The sequence below is a fragment of the Otolemur garnettii genome, unplaced genomic scaffold (genome assembly GCF_000181295.1).
Source record: "Otolemur garnettii isolate 467f Iridium unplaced genomic scaffold, OtoGar3 scaffold00017, whole genome shotgun sequence".
NCBI classification, from domain to species: domain Eukaryota; kingdom Metazoa; phylum Chordata; class Mammalia; order Primates; family Galagidae; genus Otolemur; species Otolemur garnettii.
Genome location: NW_003852412.1, coordinates 29,581,505 through 29,601,081, shown reverse-complemented (window position 1 = coordinate 29,601,081; position 19,577 = coordinate 29,581,505). Strand labels below are relative to the sequence as shown.

Here is a 19,577-nt window from a genome sequence, read left to right as displayed (position 1 = left end):
TTCTGACAAAGGTCTTATAACTAGAATCTACAGAGAACTCAAACTAATCAATAAGAAAAGAACAAATAATCCTATTTCTATGTGGGCAAGAGACTTGAACAAAAACTTCTCTGATGAAGACAGGCACATGGCCCACAAATGCATGAAAAAATGCTCATAAGCCTTAATCATCAGAGAAATGCAAATCAAAACCACTTTGAGATATCATCTAACTCCAGTAAGATTGGCCCACATCACAAAATCTCAAAACTACAGATGTTGGCATGGATGCAGAGAGAAGGGAATGCTTCTACAGTGCTGTTGGGAATGCAAGCTAATATGACCTTTTTGGAAAGAAGTTTGGAGAACACTCAAGGAATTAAAAGTAAACCTACCATTTGATCCTGCAATTCCTCTACTAGGTATAAACCCAGATGATCAAAAATTACTTTACAACAAAGACATTTACACCAGAATGTTCACTGCAACCCAATTCACAATAGCCAAGACATGGAAACAGCCCAAGTGCCCATCGACCCATGAATAGATTAACAAATGGTGGTATATGTACACCATGGAATACTATGCATCATAAAAAAAAATGCAGACTTTACATCTTTTATGTTTACCTGGATGGAGCTGGAACATATTCTTCTTAGTAAGTATCTCAAGAATGGAAAAAAAGTATCCAATGTAGTCAATACCACTATGAAATCAATATATAACCACCTACACACTCATATGAATGGCAAAACATAACTATAGTCCATAAAGTAGAAGGGAAGAGGAGAGAGAGGGGAGGGGAGCGGAGATATGGGAGGAGGGAGGGTATTTGGGGGGACTTTGCCTAATGTGCATGATGCAATGGTACATTTCAAACCTACTAAGAAAAGAGTATAAGTGTGATGGATGTTACTTAGTTCAATGTAAACATTTCACATTGTATATCAAAGCAGTACCCTGAACCCCCAAAATGCATCAATGTACAAAGTTATGATTTAATAAAAAACAACAAAAAAATAAATAAAAAAGGCTGAACACACAAAAAAATTAATTAAATTAAAAATAAAATAAAGGGACTGGGATAGGTATGATGTAAACAGAAAGCAATTTACCCTCTCCTACCTCTGCCCTCGAACCTGCCACCTCCGTATGAAGGTCTCCTGCCAGTTCTGTAGCTGGCCCAGTCACCTCCAGGTCATAAACAAATAGTCTCTTTCCCTCAGTGATTTTAATACCTAAACTCCAAACCTAACTTGGCCTTCAATTTCTTCCAGCCCAGATGGACTTCAGGCTTAGAAGCTCATCAGGAAAAGAGCTTTCCCAGCTGTCTCCTCCCATCTTCCCAGCTGTGGATTCAGGCCCTCCAAGATTGGGGCAGTGGACAAAAAGGAAAAGGAAAGACAGGTTCAAGTTACCAGAAAGGGCTGCAATCTGGGGACAGTGCCCTGTACCTGGCAGGCAGCCACATTCCCCAGGCCTGCTCTTACGGGGTTTTCAGAGACCCTACCCATAGCTGCTCTATCAGTCACAGGCCTTTCTGGCTGGCCCCTCAGGAATTTCCCCCACTGCCCCACGTTGCCACTCCAGCCAGAGGTGCACCTTGTTTCCATTCACCTCACTCCTCCATAGCTCCTCCTTGCCAAGTTGCTTTCCAGATGACCCAGCTTCTCCTTCCTAAGAGTCGATCGTTGCTGGGCAGACTCTAAGAGTGCTGGCCACTATCCACCCAGCCCCTCTTCTCTTGAGTGCACCTACCTCTGCCTGAGATGCCTTAGATATCACCCCCAGGGCCCTGCCCTCCAGGGAACACAAGACAGTGCTCCCCGGAGGAGGTCTCTAGGGTCACTGGGTTTGACCACATATTATGCCCTCCCTGCAGTGAGGGGAGCCACGGAGCACAGTGACAAGTCTCCTCAAGAAACTCCCTACCAGCTCTTGAACTGCAGGAACATTCATTGAACCTTCTCTTCAGTGCCCTGGAGGAAGATGATGGCTCCAAGTGGTAGAACCAGTTCTGAGGACCTTTCTACAAGTCCTGCAGAGGCAGTCCGTGCCTTGACGCAGAGAGCCAAGGAGCCTGGCACCCACTGCCTTGCTCTTTGTGCTTCAGCCGAAACTGAGACAGAAAGATCCTGTTACTCTAGTCTGTGACCCGTCTCCCCTGTGAGCCGTGAACTTGGGAGACAGAGACCTGGGCTGCTCTGTTCTCCAGTGTATCAGAACAGCCCAGCCAAATGCCTACATCAGCTCTCAGTTGGTGCTTAATAGATAATTCTTTTTTTTTTTTTTGAAGGCTATGTTGGCCAACTGGATGAAAGTATTTCAAATTGTATATGGAAACAACACACTGTACCCCATGAGAATATTAATGTGCACAAACATGATTTAACAATAAAAAAAATTCTTAAAATAACAAATATTCAGTAGAACAAAGATGGTAATAACAGCCACCATTTTACTGAAGAAGAAGAAGGGAAAAAAAGATGAGGAGATTTTCTCATCTATCAGTAGAATACCTGATCTTGACATGAGCTATCTTACACTTTCTTCCCTTGAAAGAACCTCCTGATAGACCCACATGTAAATCTTAGAGCTAAAATTTTCATTTAAAGCCCAAAAGTGCCTGGGGCACAGACAGCAAATGCTTACACAAGAGTTAGCAGAGTGGATGTGGCTGATGATGCTACATCAATTCTCTGTCCAGACACGCCAGACTGCTTCTGCTGACACATTCTCTCAGAGTGTTTTGTACAGGATGTGAAACTGGCCTCTGGGGCAGTGATATTTAGAAATAAACCAGGGCCTCTAAGAGAAAACCCTTCAAGGTGACTCCAGTCCCCAGCCCTGGCCTTTGATGAGTCTGATCAAGCTCCCTTGATCAGGGGGCAGACTTGGAGAAATAGGATGGCACTGTCCTCTTCGGTGAGGGGGACACCACGTTCTTCTCACTTGGCAAAAGAGTTAACAGAAAGAAAGAAACTGATGAAGCAAATTCCCCCAGACTCAAGCCAGGACAACAGACCTAGGGCATAGGGATGGTGGTGAATACCAGGGCTGCTAGCAAAACAGCCTGGCAAAAACCCTCCCTACCCACAATAAGGCAGTGCGGGGTAGGAGGTTCAGGCCTGGCCTCCAGCCCTGGAAGAACAGGCGCAGGATCATGGAGAGAGCCTTGCCACGCAGGTTCCAGCCTGCTCTGTGCTCTCAGCCTCTTCATTCTCACTTGCCTTCTGTTCTCTTCAGCAGAGCTGATGACAGAGAGAGGGTTCCATATGCCAATAAGAGCCAAGGAAACTGTCTCTCTTAACAATTTCCATTTAAAAATAAATCTTCAGAAGAATGGGAGCTTTGGTTAAATTTTAGAATCCTTCCAAGCACAAATGTAGCAGTTTCAAAATTCTGCAATATTCAGACTTTAGGGAATTTTGATTCTGACACCTCACATTTTACAAGTAAAGACACTGAGGTTCTTGAGAGGTTTGTGACATGACCTAGGTCTGTGTGTCAAGGTCACACAGCTCCCACTGGAGTCTGCTGCTTCCAACTTGAGCCTCTTGCTCGCTCCATGTCATGCAGCCTTCTGTGTATATGCAAATATTTCTTCACCAAGCTCAGATAGGATATGGTAGCCTCACCTCCAAAATGGATCAGAAAACTTGATTCAAACAGTCTCCAGTTCTTATAACTCCACAAGATCTGATTTTTCTAGCAAATATTAAACGAAAATAGTGACCCTGCTTTCAGAAATTTAACATTAAGATTACACAAGGTGCTTTGACCTGAGCATATAAACTGAAGTTTAATCCCAGCTCTGTCCCTGACTCACCAGGACATGTTGGGCTAGTCATGAAATTGTCCCAGTTTCTTCATCTGATTGGTGAGAAGAGTATTGCTGATCTGTCACTTAATTCATTTAAAGAAGCTGCCTGTCTGCTACCTAATGAATAATTATGGGGAGAAATCCTACAAAGAGTCTAAGTATAAACTGAGACCACATGACTAACGCATCAAAGTATGAAACTCAGAAGCTTTCTAACAATCATGACATACTGGATTTTAGTTGGCCAAACAGATAGGTGACTGCTAGTAGTCAAGCATATCTCCACAGGGAATATCTCATGATCATGTTGTTTCAACACATCAGAGAAGTTGATTAGGCCTGCAGAATTTAAGACACAAAATTGAATTGGAAATTTGCCTCAAAGCTTCTGAGACTAGGTGGATAGCATGTTCCTGAGATTGTATCTGTCGGATAAGTCTTCCCAGCAGCAGAAGAAAATTAGGAACCGTTTCCACATGATGGAGGAGTCTGTCTGCGGCCAGCAGTCCTGTTTGCCAGTGTCAGTTTTTGTGAAGGCATCATAAGAAAAGAATTCCAGACAAAGGTAAGCAACAGCAGTGAAAAGGAATCTGATGAAGAAATTGAACAAAAATTCTGGTTCATTTCTCACTGAATCAGAATATTCTGTAGCACATTTTCTAATACTGAGCTAACAAAGATTTAATGTGAATGGGATAAAAATGAATTTCATTCCTTTGTTTTAAAAAATGCCCACAAGATCATTTTAAAGTCCTGATAATGCCCTGTCGCCAATCGGCACAGGCTGTCTAGACTTCAGCAGAGTAAGTAATCACTTTGACAATTACCTAAAGAATTACGTGGTTGACAAAATCAGCAAAGAAAAAGAAATGGTGTTTTATTTAATCAGTCTTCAACAGAATGACTTAAATAACCTATAATAAAGGCTTTACCAAATTATTTGTAACAGGATACATTTTCTTACAACAAACTTTGTTTTGGGATTTGTTTAATGCTACACATAAAATTAGGAATAAAACCATTTATGATAATGTTGGAGTAATTATAAGGATAAGTGTACCTACAGTTCTAAGACCTCGTGAAACTCTTTCTGCTTTCAGCCATGCCTAATCACAGAGTACAGGGCACCGAAGTTAGCTGGGTGTCACGTTAGAGACAGGTGGGGCTTCCAACCATCCACCTGTTCTCCTACATTTTCCAACTTCCTTTGCACTTAGTTGGGGTCATGTGACTAGTTGTGCCAGGGCCTCTGAGACAAGGTACCCTGTGTCCCTTCCACTGAGGCAGCTAAGAGCCTTGTTCATCTTTCTCACCTCTCCTTCTTCTTCAGTTTCCTGCCTTAGCAACACTGCAGGTCACATGTTCCATGTTCCAGATGGTGCAGTGCTATAGAAAGGAAAGCTACTGACTCAGGCTGAACTTTACATGAGCGAGAAGAAACCTTTGCCGTGTTAAACTAATGAGGTTTCAGAGGCTGATATTGCAGCACTAGGATTAATTACCATGACAAACATAAAGGCCTGATGTTAATGTCTTTGTTGTGGCCTGAGACTTGACTTTAAGGTACTGATATGAGGTTTTTATAAATACCATTAGTAGAAAAATGATATTTCCCATTTTCTTGTTTTTAAAATTTTCTCACTTTTTCTGGTGCTATACAGACTAAATCAGTTGTTCTCAAGATGTGGTTCCCAAAACACAATAACTACGAGATTTGTTAGAAAAGTAGATGTCGGGGTCCCACCAAGAGGCCAGCTGAATGCTGGGAGTGGGTCCTGCTAGTCCTCCTGGTAATTCTGATGAACTCTGAAGTTTGAGAACCACTGGTCTAAGGTAACCTTTTCTTGAGCCAACCTGAATATGATCATCCCCCTTTAAATCACACGCAGTCAGAAGACATCTTATGCTCAAATACCTAGTCTTTTTATGCCCCTCTCTTTTTTTCAAATATTAGCTTTACATTAATTACTACACATAGTTTTATTATAGTAAAGATAACTGAAAATTCTATGTTGCTGCCTCTGCTTAAAGATGGAGTCTATTTCTCTACCCCTTGAATATAAGTTGGGTTGGTAAATGCTTTGACCAATGGAATAAGGCAGAAGTGAAATTGTGCCAGTTCCAAGCTTAGCCTTTAAGAGGACTGGCAGCTTCCACATTCTACATCTTGAAAAGTAGCTGCTACTATCCTATGAGGATGCCTAAGCAGCCATATGAGGAAGCACAGGAGGCCTCACAGAGGGTCAAGGCCCCTCCCTGGCAGATGAGCTGCCATTAGACATCCAGGATGCTGTGGCCCACTTGAACTCCGAGTTAGCTGCAGTCCCATGTAACTTCATACAGAGCAGAAGAACAAGCCAGCTAAACCCAGTCAGCCCACAGAATCAGGAGACACAATAAAACAGTTGTTGTTTATTAAACCACCAAGTCTGAGGAGAAAAGGAAAGATATGAAGCAATAAAAAGTTAAAGCATTCATTTTCAATGTTTTTGAAAAGTACTATCAAAACCAAACATTAATAAGTTCTATTTACCCCCAGTTCCTCTTTGGCTCAAACAAACTGACACTAATGGATCTTCACAGTAGCCTTTCCCTAATATGTCCTCTCCTTTAGCTTATGTACATTAACAACTACACATTGTTTCTCCAGCCTGAACTCTGGAAGCTTCTAATACTTTCTCTACTAGCTCTCATGTGGGTTTAAAACTGATATCTGAGTCTTTTGTCTCCCACATCCATAACTGTTGAGGAGAAAGAAAACAATGAATGGAAGCAAGAGGTTTATAACCTCATGAGAGGATTTAAATAGAGTTGAGTGAAGTGAGAAGTCAGACTTTACAAATTAACTAAAAATTTTCCTTTCCACATTCACCCCCAAATGTAGTAATCAGACAAGATCAGGGACATGATTACCAGAAAGCATAAAGTTGCAAGTTCATCATCCCAGTTTCGAATTTCTTTTTGAAAATAGGCCCTTGAAAAATGAAAGATAGACTAATATTAAGCAGTCCTGACCATTACTCAATAGTTAAAAGTCAGCTTAGGCAGGTTGACTTTCACAAATATATACCAGAATTTGGGAATCAATTATTTAAAGGTCTGAGTCAAAATCTAAGCATTCTAAATTATACTTTGCCTAGTGGAGACAACTAGCAAAGACCCCAAAACCAAAAAAACAAAAAAAAGTAGAGACTGAGCAACAAGTTTTGGAAGGTAATAAACATATATTTATCCCTTTCTTTCCAGAATTCAACACAGTGCTTGTTACAGAAAAGGTGTCCAGTATATGTTTTTGAATGAGTGAATTAATGAAAGTCATGGCCAAGGAAAAAGCAAAAGACACCAAAGTGGAAATTAAGTCATGATACGGAAAGCTTTGGAACAAGCACCACTAAGAATTCAAAGGGGCTTTCTCAACAAAGAGCAACTGGGACATAACCTTGGTAAGCACACTAAACAGTATCAGCTGAACAGCCCCCTCAGCTTTGATCTCCCCAAGGCAAATCTGGCTTGGGAAAAGAAGAAATAAAACTTTCAGTACCTCAAATGGCTTTAAAGGAAGAGAAGTTCTCATACTCCTTTTTGCCCAATTCTTCACATCTTTAAAAGAATGGAGTCAGTAGTCATGTTATAATAAGAAGATTCAGCTGGTATTAAGAGAACGGTAATTCCTTATGTACAGAAGCCTCAATCTACCTAGAATTTGTAACACATCAAAATTCTTCATGACTGCTTTTAAGTATTAAAATTTCCACCAAAAGGGATGAATTTTTACCTAGGACCACAGTTATATGTTAACATTCATGGTTGGTGTTTGCTGGCCATTAAGATACCTAATTATGTTTTATTGTTTCAAATTTTTTCATTATTTAATTTCACAAAAGTATGTTATTTAAGTCATCATTCATTTTCCTGATATAATCCTTAGAGGCCATCTTACCAGTATATGTATAAAATTAAACAGCCTCCCAAATGTCTGACTGCCTAATTAGTTTTCACCATTTAGTAATACTTTCTGAAATACAAATGAGCATAAATATACCAATAAGTAAAAATTAAACAGTATTTTAATAAGTCAAACTTGGAATCATTCTGTTTTCCCACATCATTCAAACAAAGGTCTCCCCCACACAGTTCAGGTTATATGTATTTGCCTCATTTTACAATATATAAAATTACATAGTCAGATTTTAGACCCATAAGGCAACTTTATTTTGTTTTTGTTTTTGTTTTTTTTACTAGCTAGTCCAAATCCTCATATCAAAGATGGAAAAGTCTACAGAGTTGAAGTTGTTTGGCCTCATTAAAGTAAATGGTTACCAAAGCACCCCAGCTTGATGGGTAGGTTCATCCATTCAATAATCCCAGTAATTGTGTATTCGGCAGGCAAGGGGGTAGGGAAGACCAGGGACTCTAACTGCCCAAGGGATAAAAGGATGGCGAAGCTGCACCCTGCCCTCTAGGCACTCAGTGAAGGGTCAGGCCCACACGAAAAAGGAAAAAGCAAATTGGGGTCACAGCTTCTAAAGTGGAGTCAGCCACAAGAAAGCAAATTCCTCTCAGGGGACTGAGTGGGGAGATGTTGGGGAAGGCTTCACATAGAAGGAGATTCTTGTCATAGATTAAAAGTACCTAGATATGGGTCACTGTCCCCACCTCAGTGGAGTTTAAGTTAACCCATCAAGCCCATTTCACAGGTCAGATAAGAAGTAAAGACTACTTCTGTGAGTTACTGCTTATGTAAGATGATCGTTCATGTAGCCGAGTCAGGTGAAGATGAAAATTGAGTCACTGTTATTACATCTTGTTATAAAGATTGTCTGTATGTACATTCCGTTAATTCTTACTATACTCACTGAATTACTTCATTTTACAGCAACCTGTGAGTTGAGGTGATGTCATTATGTTAGAGATGGGGGAAGGAAAGCCATTGTCCTTCATTGGAATCTCAGACACTGTAATGTTGGCTAACACTCCCGAGAGTCTCACATGTCAGTCAGCAGCACCAGTGTCAGACTTGAGGGTCTGTAGTTAGTCACGGAACCAGCTGCCTCTGGGAAGTGAGCCTTCCTTTGGATGTCTGAGTGGGTGAGATTAGGTAAGAGCACAATAACTACCAAACAGCAGGAGCCGTTCGGTGCTGCGGGGAAGCTGTTTTGGATATGCTTTATTTTGAAAGTGGAATGGTAAGTTGCCAAGACTCACACAAGTCACATTTATTCCTGTATCTGAGCTGAATGATACAAAATTTTTGAGTAAGTTTTTAAATATTTTCCTGCTGCACCTCCACCATATCTTTTCCCATGAGAGTGCATTAAAGATAAACTGTCAAAAGTTCACTTGGGGCTTCAGAAGAAGAAAATACAGGGCGAGGCCTCTGGCTCAGTGAGTAGGGTGCCAGCCCCATGTACCAAGGGTGGTGGGTTCAAACCCGGCCCGGGCCAAACTGCAACAAAAAAAAATAGCTGGGTGTTGTGGTGGGCGCCTGTAGTCCCAGCTAATTGGGAGGCTGAAGCAAGAGAATCACCTAAGCCCAGGAGCTGGAGGTTGCTGTGAGCTGAGATGCCACAGCATAGCGCTCTACTAAGAGCAATAAAGTGAGACTCTGTCTCTAAAAAAAGAAGAAGAAGAAGAAAATATATTTGATGGCAACTGAAAACAGGAAATGCCAAGCTAAGAATTTAACATTTACAGGTTTCAAACTCTGATAAGAACCTCAAATTCCCACACATACATCCCTTTGTTTAATCTGCCTTGTATGAATTAAAGAATAGAATAAAGTGATGTGGCAACTTTATATTCAATTCACTTAATGTAAAAAAATTCAGTTTTCAAAACAGAATGTGATATAGCCAATTGGGATATTTACATTGAGCAAATTAACTAGATCACTGCTAAATCATGTTCCTTTGTTGTTTGTGGGCATTCTCCAAAGTATGGGAATTTATGGGATAAATGTATAGCCACAAGCGATGACACGCCTGAATTTAATCACTCAGATGTAATGGTCAACATTTGAAGGTATATGAAAAAAGAAAAAACTCAATTTTAATCTGGCCCGATGCCAACATCAAACACTCTCCTACCTAAGCCCCGAATAGTATTGCCTGAAGGCCTCTGAAGGCTGCACCACATGCCCGCAGGTAGCAATAGACCCAAGAGTAAGAGAGCAGGGCTCATACAACATAACTGCCATCTCCATAAGTAACTCAAATTTATCTTCATAAACTGTAGAGCTTATTAGAAAGGCATAGAACAAAATCAGCGTTAGCAATCTTGAACAGGATTTTCAATAGCGAGACTGTGCAGGCCGGACGAGATGCAGATTTTAGTAAGTCACGTCTGCTGAGGAACATCGGTCAGGCAAGGGGCAGGTGTGGGTGTCGCTTCCGCACCCTCAGGTTGATCAGTTTTACTCCCTCCCAGGTAGATGAGTGAGCAAAGAGCACTCCTTTCCCTTATTCTGCGTTTATAAAATCACCTTTTTTCTGGAGGGAAGGATAAACTTTCTGCTAGTGGCCACATGAAGAGCCGCTAGTGTTACATGTCCTTGTCGCCCATCATTTGAGTGGAGACTGGATCTGATGGAAGAATGCCAACCACTTCTCTGCATCAATGGAGTTAATGCCACCAGTTCCCCAAACTTGTCAAGGGAAGCTAGAAACTCATACTTTTATTGGAAATTCTTCTGATTTATTTTAATATCAAGAAGCCAAACATATATACTGAATTTGGTATCTTAACATACATAGAAATTTTCATTCACTGAATCATTAACACACTGAATGTGCATTTATCTGACCAATTCTAATATATTTGTGAGTATCCCTCTACTAGTTTAGTTCTACACAATTTCTCAGGGCAACTGGCTATGATCCCACTAAGTGATAACTAAAGAGGATCCAGCTATGAATAAGTTAGTTAACATTTTCAGCATCACAAAGACACAGTCTAATGGTATATAAAACTCAGGAAATACATGGGGTAGGTTATAATAGAGGAGAATATTCAGGATAAACAAGGGTGTGTTTATACGAGTAATTATGCCAGATGAGGTTGTAAAAATCAGGTACCAAAAGCCTTACATGCTGCAGTGATGTGGACACCAGCAGCCACCTCTGCTGGGCACATTCAAGGTGCTACACGCCACATGTACACTAGACACTCAGTCTCCAGTTTAACTCTCACACCAGCCGACAGACGGAGGGACCATCCCTATCTCCATGTTACGAGAGGGGACAGTGAAGCTTAAAGTGAAGTGTGCAAGGCCACGGCTGTGTGTAGCAGAGTAGAAGTCTGGGCCACAGCATGTCTGACTGCAGAACCTGTGCTTCCAGCCATGGCGAGATTGTGAAGCAATAGGGATTTCAGCCCATTAAGTAATGAAAACAAATGAAGACTCTTATATCCACATTATCCTATTCTGTTCTCACAAGATTCTGTGAGCTAAATAATGAAAAGTATGATTATGATTTTATATCTGGAGATACCAAGCAAGGGAAACAATGGGCTCCCTGCACCCAGATGGCTCCCTGTCTAGCCCAAGACTCATGCTGGTCTTACACGGTTGGCAAATATTACATTCCAAATATAATGTTTCGTGTGTCTTCAACAACCACACTTCTTTAAATTCAGAAATTCTAATAGCACATTTCCAATTAAATCCTCTTCCCACGAGAACCCTGGCAATTTCTAGACAAGAAGTTCCCAATTTGTTACATCAATATGAGAAAGACAAAATCCCTACTGAGACAAGCCAGTCTGGTCATCCCCAACTTCTCCCCACAGCCAACTGCCTGTGCTGAGCGACAAACCCCATTTGAATGTGAATAATAAATAACATACACTGAGAATTTTCTTTTATGAACTAGTAAAACCCCATTTGAATGTGAATAATAAATAACATACACTGAGAATTTTCTTTTATGAACTAGTAACTCTTTAATAATATTCTTTGGATTGACCTACAATCACTATAAAGCATTTGCCTCCCATAGAGTTCCCTACACTAAATATGGAAGACCACTTCCACTGTTCAGGCCAAAACTAATAATCAGAAAAGGAGCATTGATTTATAACGGTGATATAACATGGCTGGATCTAGAAGATGACAAAGATAGCTCTCTGCTCACAGAGCAAAACAGACGCATAAATGGAGCTATATTCTGGTCACTTCTGTTCACCAAACATGCCACAAAGCCCACTGTGTCATCTTAATCTTTTCAAGAATTAAGAATACAGGTCTGCCATTCCAAAAAGTAAAGATGGCAGCAACCCATGCTGAGCACTCACATCTGTGTTTCAGGGACCCTCTGAATAAAACGTAATGCCCCAACTTTCTGAGACTCAGAGAGGTTAAGGAAGTTTTCCAACATCAGATAACTAGTAAGTAGCGGTCTAGGAATTGAACCCAGAAAAATCTGGCCCCTAATCCCTCAGACACTAAGAGGTTTTAGTTATTGGAGAGAAAAATAAAGAGATAACAGAAGAAGTAAATGACACAAAGAAGCTTGAAGTTTATTTGACACATCATGTAAGAAGATCTTGAGGAATAAAGGTCATTAAAATAATCATAAAATGTGTATATGACAATAAATTGAATAAAATATAAATTATAGGATGAGGATATTTGTAAAATATGTGACAGATCACAAACAAGGAATAGAGGGGAACTTCCTCAAATTGATAAAGAACATCTGCAAAAGCCACCGTCACACATACGGGTGGGAAAGTGGACGCTTCCTCCCTCGGATCAGGAGCAAAGCAAGCACAGCTCCTGTCCCCACTGCTGTTCACCCTGTACTAGACGTCCTCATTAGCACAAAAAGATTAGAAGAAGAAATAAAAGGTAAGCAAATTGGAAGTGAGGGGATAACACTGTCTTTATTTCGAGAAGGCATGATTAGCAATGTAAAAAACATCTCAAAGAAACACCAACAGCAGAAACCTCCTGGAAACTAATAAGCAAGTCCAGTTGATTTCTGTAATATAAAAGCAGTGAACAATAGTACCATTTACGACAGCACCAAAAGTATAAAATACTTATGTATAATATGCATACCAAATCTCTATGTGGAAAAGTATAAAACTCTAATGAAAGAACTAAAAAAAAAACTCAATAAATAAGGATATCTAAATAAACCATGAGATTTAGTTTAAAATAATGTATAATATTGGTTCATTAATTGTGACAAACATGCCCTACCATGTGTAATATTAGATGTGAGTAATAGGAGAAAATTGAAGGCAGGTGTGGTGGCTCATCCAGTTTGAGATCAGCATGAGCAACACAGCAGGATCCACATAAAGTAAAAATAATTGGCTGGATGTGGTGGTGCACACTGGTGGCATCAGCCACTTGGGAAGCTGAAGCTGACACAAGCTTCAAGGCTCCAGTGAGCTATGATTGTACTACTGCACTTTAGCCCACACATCAGGGCAAGACTCTGTGTCAAATCAATAGCACTACAAATTAAAAAGAAGAAAACTGAAGGGGCGGCGCCTGTGGCTCAAAGGAGTAAGGCGCCGGCCCCATATACCAGAGGTGGCGGGTTCAAACCCAGCCCTGGCCAAAAACTGCAAAAAAAAAAAAAAAAAGAAGAAGAAGAAGAAAACTGAACATAAGAATAGGCAAAGGCTATGAACAGGATAGCCATGAGAGGCCAGAAGAGGCTATCCTGTTCACAAGACTCACGAGAGGAAATCTAAATGACCATAACTTTCAACAAACTAAGAAAGCAAAAGAAGCCACTGGACTTCTCAGTGGACAAAGAAAAATAAACATTAAAACATGATACTGTTATACTGTTTTTTAACCATAAGTTTGGTCCTCAATTAAAGGTGTATTTACAAGGACGTAGAAAATGGGCACTGTCCGCCGACACTGCTGGCTGAAACATGATGGCTACAACTTTTGCAAAGTATAGGCACTATCTAATACAATAAGAAACATGTGTACACCTTGGCCTAGCATTTGTACCTTGAGCAATCTATCCTTCAGTAATAAAAGCACCACAAGGAAAATATATATGCATTGTAACATTATAGTGTTGTAAAACAACATTTTTAGTGGCAAAAAAAATTAGAAAAAACCCTTAACATCCCATCATTCGGGTAATGATTAATTACATCACTGTGCACACAGACTGTAGAATATTATGTAACTATTAAAGAGAGCAGGATGTTAACCTAGAGGGATCCTTATTGTGGCATTTTAAAAGGTAAAGGAAAATCTGAGTCTTTGTATAATGTGATGGTATTGTTAAAACCCTCTGTATCTGCTTCTAGGTTTAAACATTTTTAGAAGCCTATAGACCTTTCTGTTAATGTTGGTTATCATGGGAGAGTGGTATGCAGCTGGAAATTTAATTTCTTTATTCCTTATATACATGCACATACACACATCCCCCCCGCAACACACAGGCTGAAGTAAAATAAAACAAAACCTCCACCATGATATTCACATGGAGTTTTCAGTAAAAGTGAATGGTGGAGCCACAGCAACTGGCTGACGTGACAGCTAGCCACATCCCTGGAACACAGTCAGATAAGGAAATATCCTCCGTTAGTCCACAGTGACCTACTTTCTACACCAAGAGGAAAAGCACCCAACTGTTTATTTTTATCAGTGACCTACATGAGGAAAGAGAGCCCAGGAAGTCCGTATTTGCTCCCATATGGCCGAGATTGAGAACTGCCTGAAAGTTGGGGAAAGTGTTCACATGGACTGTGATAATTCAGAAAAATAGCATTTTTAAAAAATAAAATGATGTCCCACGTACATAAGTGCCACATCATACCCAGGAGGACCCAAAACAATAAAGTCCATTCAGGAGATGTCAGCAACCATGGGCCACGTCTGAAACCAGTTCAGTCTGCAAGGAGAGCCGCCATAATGCACACACACAGACCCAGCTGAGGAGGCCCAGGGGAAAAGGGCAGAAAACAGAACACTTATCAGAAAATCTGAAAACTGCTCCATTTCTCTTACACACAACACAGTCAGAACATCACACAGCAACACAAGGACAAACGAGGCCGGGAGCTGCTCCATCTGTCCCGGAATGTGCGGTATGGTCTGATGGAAACCATGATGGGAACAACGTTAACACTATGTTTTGAAAGACAGGAGGGAGAGAGAGAAATAAGCAGAAGTAAAGTTGTAAATGAGAAGGCTAAGAGCTCACAACAGGGAACAGCAGATCATTCTTACTGGCACACAAAGATTGTCTATATTTATGGAGGACGTGTGATATTTTGATACATTCATTGTAACTGGGTATCTATCGCCTCAAACATTTGACCTCTGTGTTGAGAATGTTTCAAATCTTTTCTTCTATTTTGAAATATATAATAAATTACTGATAAATATAGTCACTCTACTGTCCTACAAAACACTATAATTTATTCCTTTCACCTAGCTGTATGCTTGTACCCATTAACCAACCTGTCTTCCCCAACCCCTTCCTGAGGCCCTCCCCAGCCCCTGGCCACATCCAGGAGAGCCACTTTCTCAGCTCCCACATGTGAGTGAGGACACACAATAAGAAACATACAATCTTAAATTTGGAAGATTAAAAAGGATTTGTGGACTTAAAAAGGAAGAACTTTGAGAGTCTTCATGGACTAAAAGAATGCAAGGAAAACCACAGAAACTTTTCTGGCCAACTGGTTAGCACGGGTATTAGCAAATAGATGTCCCAGTTGTAGTAAACCTATGGAGGGAGAGTTCTGCAAGCTTGAAGCACACCCACTGGCCTTTATAATTAGTTCTCTAGACATGTGGACCAAAGAGAAGATGCTAAAAGAAACAGGCACAAAGTACCTTCCATACCAAGTAGAGGCAGCAGTGTACTTCAGAGTGGAGCCTCAGAAATAGTAAGCAGACAGCATGCAAGAGGCAGGCCCAGGCGGCAACACTGTGACGTAATGCTTTCTTTTGTAAGGACACATGTCTCCCAAGGAGAGCATCTTAAATACAAAGAGCTAAAAAGGAACAGAAAATGTTTTTGAAAGTTATCCTTATGCCCAAGACATTTGCCACAGCAAAAGAATAAATACACAGTGACCCGATGAAACAAAAATTAAAGTTAAGAAATTTTCAAAAGTGTCTATCTGATTTAAAGGACACTTTTAATTCTTGTCATAGACCCTTCAAAACACTCTAAAAATATGTACTTTTCTCCAGAAATTTTGTATCCCTTAATGAGTTAATCTTGAGAGAAAAGAGGTGTACATAGTAGTGTGAAAGTGGAGCGTCTGTGACTGGTCACCACAAACAAGTCATGGAGGTGCACATTCTTGGCAACAAAGACTGAGGGGCACACCCTTTGTGCAAATTACTACAAAATCCCGTTTCTAAAGTGAGGGAATTAGTATCATTTGGCCATCACCTGATGTCAATTAACCACAAACACAAATGCATATATAACACTGGAAATTTGCTATGTTCCCAACCCCTCTTTGATTAAAAGAGATTTCAGGAAGGGCAATATAATTTCACTTTTTCTTCTCAGAAGCCTCTAAGATATGTATCACATCTCTGAAGAGTCACTTTACTTTGGCGGTGAGGAATGAATAACTGGCACAAACTTTAATGATTAATACATCAAGAATCCCAGCTTCAGCCCAATCTATGCCGCTACTGGGATTCAGCCAAGCCTGAACCTTTAGGACAAGAGGGATTGTTTCCATACCCCTCCCACCTGTAGCCTATTTGCCTGTGTTGTTTAGCGGGAGGTTTGTTTTGGGGAGAGCAGGAAAGAGCTATCTGGAAACCAAAATGTGGGGTTCAAGGTCCATGGATTTCTCTAAGTCACATGGAGAGAGAGATATGGAGAGATGTGGTAGCCTGTGGATCCTAAAGGCACAGGAGGACATCTAAGAAAGGAAGTCTTTCACTCAACTAGTGTTCATGGAGTACTTACTAAAAATTCCATACATTGTTCTAAGTATGGGAATGCAGCAGTGAAAAAGCCACTGGTTTTTCCTAGTAGGAAGGGAAAAAGTACACACATTTTAGATCTTTTTTTTTTATTATTAAATGATAGCTGTATACATTAATGCAAACATGGGGGTGGGCAAAGGACTTGAAGAGAAATTTCACCAAGAAGATAGGTGTGCGGCCTATAGATATATGAAAAAATGCTCACCATCCTTAATCATTAGAGAAATGCAAATCAAAACTACTTTGAGATATCACCTAACTCCAGTAAGATTAGCCCATATCACAAAATCCCAAAACCAAAGTTGCTGGCGTGGATGTGGAGAAAAGGGAACACATTTTAGATCTTAAGGAGCACTGTAAAGGAGATAACACAGCAATGTGGCAAATGCAGACGACTTTGGATAGGATAGAAAGGGAAGATCCTCACAGAGAGAGACACTGGACCTGACCTGGAAGAAAGAAAAAACAGGTGAGAAGGAGAAAGACAGACATGCCCAGGAAACAGCAGGAGCACATATCCTGCAGCAGGACAAAGCTCAGCCCCTCCACGGACAGAGGCAGCAGTGTGGCTGGAGCCAGCTGAGAGGGTGGCACAGCTTGAGGGGCACCCTCCAGTGCTGCAGGGGTTTGCATTCTATCCTCCAAGTTAAGGGAACCCGATGTAGGACTTTAAACACAGAAATGAATTAATTTTATTTATGCTTTAAAGTATCAGTCTGCTAGGAAATAAAGGAACAGCAAGATCCGGACAGCGAGGAGACAACCTGCAGATCTGACAGCCTGCAGAACAGGAGAGACTACCTGCCAGCTGCACATCTGCTAGAGGACTAATAACCAAAACTTACCAAGAACTCAAGCAATCAGCAAGGAGAAAACAAACAATCCCATTAGAAAGCGGGAAAAGACATGAACAGAAGCTTCTCAGAAGCAGACAGACTGGGCAGCAGCGCCTGTGGCTCAAAGGAGTAGAGTGCTGGCCACCTATATCAGAGGTGGTGGGTTCAAACCCGGCCCCAGCCAAAAACTGCAAAAAAAAAAAAAAAAAAGAAAAGAAAAGACAAATACCCCACAAACATGAAAAAATTCTCAACATCACTAATCATCAGGGAAATGCGATTTAAAACCACAATGAGATATCAACTTTCCTTTATTACAATGGCTTTTATTAAAAAGTCCAAAAGCAATAGATGCTGGCACAAATGCAGAGAGAAAAGAATGCTTATACACTGCTGGTGGGACTGAAAATTAGTACAACCTCTATGGAAAACAGAAGGGAGATTCCTCAAAGAACTAAAATAGACCTACCATTTGATCCAGCAACCATACCACTGGGTATTTACCCAAAGGAAAAGAAGTCTTTTTATCAAAAATGCACATGCACTTAAATGTTTATAGCAGCACAATTCACAATTGCAAAGATGTGGAATAAACCAAAGTGCCCATCAATTCATGAGTGGATTAACAAGATGTGGTCTATGCATACCACGGAGTACTACTCAGCCATAAAAAGGTTGAATTAATACCTTTTGCAATGGTCTGGATGGATCTGGAGACCATTAACCTAAAGAAGTGTCTCAAGGGTGTAGAAACAAACACCACATGTGTTTGTATTAAACTGGAACTAAGCAGCACAGGACATAGATGGCTGTGGTGAACAGGAGGTGCTGAGGGCATTTGTGGTGGTGCCAGATGTTGAAGAAGGTCGTCTGAGACCTGCAGTGATGATAGGGTGACATCCTTCAGAGACCCCGTTATGATGAAGATGAGGATGAGAAGGAGAAGGAACAGCAGAGGTTTTATGCTGGGGCATAGAGGGGAGTAGACAGCAGATTATTGGCCTCCCCAGGAAGAAAAGTCCCAACAAGCTGGTGAACAATCTCTCTCTCTCTTTCTTTTTTTTTAGAGACAGAGCTTCATTTTATCACCCTCAGTAGAATGCCGTGGGATCACGCCTCACAGCAACCTCCAACTCCTGGACTTAGGCGATTCTCTTGCCTCAGCTTCCCGAGTAGCTGGGACTACAGGCACCTGCCAAAATGCCTGGCTATTTTTTTGTTGTTGCAGTTTGCCCAGGGCCGAGCTTGAACCCACCGTCCTCTGTATATGGGGCCAGCGTCCTATCTCCTGAGCCAGGCACCCCACCCACTGAGCCACAGGTGCAGCCCTATCTCTTTAAAAGTGCCAAAGAGCATGGAGCTGTAGCTGTGGAGTGAGTGACCAAGAGCACTGGAGAAATTTGCAGGGGTGGCTACTGCCTTGGGGCAGCACCAGAGGGAGAGTCTACCATTGCAGCAGGAGAAAGGAGGCTGCATTCCAGCTGAGATTTTCATACAGCATGGGCTGTCTGGTAGAGTGGATTCAGGCTGGACAGTGGTGAACTCAGAAACTATCAAGACCCATCCAATGCCCAGTTTCTGGAGTCTATCCTAGAAGAGAGGTATCAGCAGAGCTGCAGAGGTCAGCTCACACTGGGCAGGTGGGCATGGATATGGAGGCACAGTGGGAGGAGGACTTCATGAAGCCCACGGGAGCCTTCAGAGCCTTCACTGGAGAGGGCTAGAAACTGGGCAGCACGGACCCCAGTTGTTGTGCACCAGTTTCCCAGCGCAACAGGCATAAAATAAAGCCAAATCCAGCTCTTCTATCTTAACCAAGTCAGAGCCTTCTGCAAATATCCAAATTCAGCTTGCCGACAGTGGGGAGCTGGAGCAGAGCTTTAACCACAGTGGCGGGGTCAGTGACATCTAACTGTCCACTGTGAATGCCAGCCAGCTACAGCTGCCACCCACTTTATTCTCATAACTACCTTCCCAAAGAGCTAGACCCTGA

General features: G+C 41.3%; 1 pseudogene; it reads left to right on the top strand.

Annotated features, from left to right (window-relative positions):
- Positions 1–4,209: 4,209 nt before the first annotated feature.
- On the top strand, positions 4,210–19,570 carry LOC100942484 (annotated as a pseudogene).
- The last annotated feature ends 7 nt before the right edge of the window (positions 19,571–19,577 follow it).